At 34.4% G+C, this 2,500-nt stretch overlaps 1 protein-coding gene across 1 annotated transcript in view; it reads right to left on the reverse strand.

The window, feature by feature from the left end:
• The window catches only part of LOC122245283 (protein phosphatase Mn(2+)-dependent 1K), a 14,796-nt gene that overhangs the window by 7,617 nt on the left and 4,679 nt on the right, over positions 1-2,500 (reverse strand). The gene's annotated exons all lie outside the window — the stretch shown is intronic.

Consider the following 2,500-nt stretch of genomic DNA (forward strand, 5'->3'; position numbering starts at 1 on the left):
GGGCATGCAAGCTACTTTCTATTGCTTTTATTATTTCTATAGAGCAACTCACTTCACTCTCTCTTGCGGGTCTGCTGAAGTCAGTGGAGCAAGTCTTCAACGGGAAGTAAACAAACGACTATGACTCCAAAGAATCTTATCTTTTTAAGGGATAACATTATGAATACTGAAGCCCTCTCGCCCTGTGTGTATATATATATATATATATATATATATATATATATATATATATATATATATATATAAATATATATATATATATATCTATAAATAAATATATATATATATATATATATATATATATATATATATATATATATATATATATATATATGTTTGAATGTGTGTGTGTGTGTACATGTACGTATATACTTACACACACACACACACACACACATATATATATACATTTATGTATATCTGTATATGTTTATATACATATATACATACATATATATATATATACATATATATATATATACATATATATATACATATATATATATATATATATAAATAAATTTATACACAAACACACACACATACAACACACACACGCACACACACACAAACATACATATATATATATATATATATATATATATAATGTATATATATATATATATGTATATATATATATATATATATATATATATATATATATATATATATATATATAAATATATAAGTGTGTGTAACTGTGTGTGTGTTTGTGTATATTATATATATATATATATATATATATATATATATATATATATATATATATATATTATATATATATATATATATATATATATATATATATATATATATATATGTGTGTGTGTGTGTGTGTGTGTGTGTGTGTGTGTGTGTGTGTGTGTGTATGTATGTATATATGTATATAAACATATATATATATACATAAATGTATATATATATATATATATATATATATATATATATATATATATATGTGTGTGTGTGTGTGTGTGTGTGTGTGTGTGTGTGTGTGTGTGTGTAAAAGGGGTATAAATAAGACTGAATATTTTCACAACACAAGAGATGTAATTTACGCGTTTCGGGTTGCCCCGTCTTCAGAACTGCATGCTACATCAAGTTAACAGGAACATATATATATTAGTCAAGAGCTGACGACCCAGCTGATTCCCGTGACCTCTCGCTCGTTGTCCGCATGATAGACGTTGCCGCGACCTTCGATAATTTGAAGCGACCTGACGCTGTGTTCATGTTCTCCTCTGTCGCGATGTATGCAGCTTCCATCATTTTTCTCTTTAATTGATTTAATCGTTCATGGATCACTTTGGCACGTTTCCAGTCCGGTAGATGTCCCGCTTCATATACGTGTACCACCATGACGTTGGATGTGCTATGGTGTCGGACGTCGGCTCGATGTTCACTGATCCTGAATCCACGTCCTCTTTCACCATAATATGCTTTCTCGCATCCGTTGCATGGTATGCAGTATAAGGCGCTGTCAGGATTCTTTGTGGACGGCTTTCTGTCGCGTATTAGGTCACCTATTTTTGCACCAGAAGTGTTGGCGATACAGCAATAAAACTAAATCAGGAGTCGTTATAGGATTCTTCCTCAGAGCTTTGGGAATATGCAGCCCTGAATTCCTCGACGATGAAATGAAGTACATCATTGAGGCATTTATGAAACACAAATTCCCTAGGGGATTTCTTCTGAAACTCAGAAAGAAGGCGGAGTTCATTATAACGAGGTCAAAATTCGAACCCTCTTCCCCTCCAAAGTTGCTAGTGCTACCTTAATGCAACATCTCTGAGGCGGTAAATAGACATTTCGGAAGCTCCATTAATATCGCCAACACTTCTGGTGCAAAAATAGGTGACCTAATACGCGACAGATACGGGAATCAGCTGGGTCATCAGCTCTTGAAAAATATATACTGTATATGTTCATGTTAACTTGATGTAGCATATAGTTCTGAAGACGGGGTAACCCGAAACGCGTAAATTACATCTCTTGTGTTGTGAAAATATTCAGTCTCATTTATACCCCTTTTATCCATTTGTCACAATGAACTCAGTTCATATGTGTGTGTGTGTGTGCTTGTGGCAGAAAAGAAACACTATACACAAAACAGACTTATTAGAAAATGAGACAACAGTTTCGAAATCCACCTGAATTCCATATTTGGGAAACGGACCACCACATGGATTGGTCAGCTGCCTGCATTCTGTTTCCTACCTTCGATGTCCACGCCCGGAAATTGGTGGAATCCTCCCTCATCAACAGGCTACCTAATTTCAACCTTAACAAGGATATTTCTCCTGCCGACAGTCTTCTTGCTTCATATATTCTTAAAGACCGCCCGACCCAGTGACCAGATCTGCCTCGGTTCCAGTCACCTACCCGCTTCTGCCTTCGTTTCCATTCACCTGTCCTCACCTGCCCTTCTTATACCGTGTTGGTCTTATCCTCTTATATATATCATCTTCTCTCCTTTCTCCTCTGACCTGAAGATGGTATC

The sequence above is a fragment of the Penaeus japonicus genome, unplaced genomic scaffold (assembly GCF_977035675.1).
Source record: "Penaeus japonicus unplaced genomic scaffold, GWHDUDI00000001_assembly GWHDUDI00000012, whole genome shotgun sequence".
NCBI classification, from domain to species: Eukaryota; Metazoa; Arthropoda; class Malacostraca; order Decapoda; family Penaeidae; genus Penaeus; species Penaeus japonicus.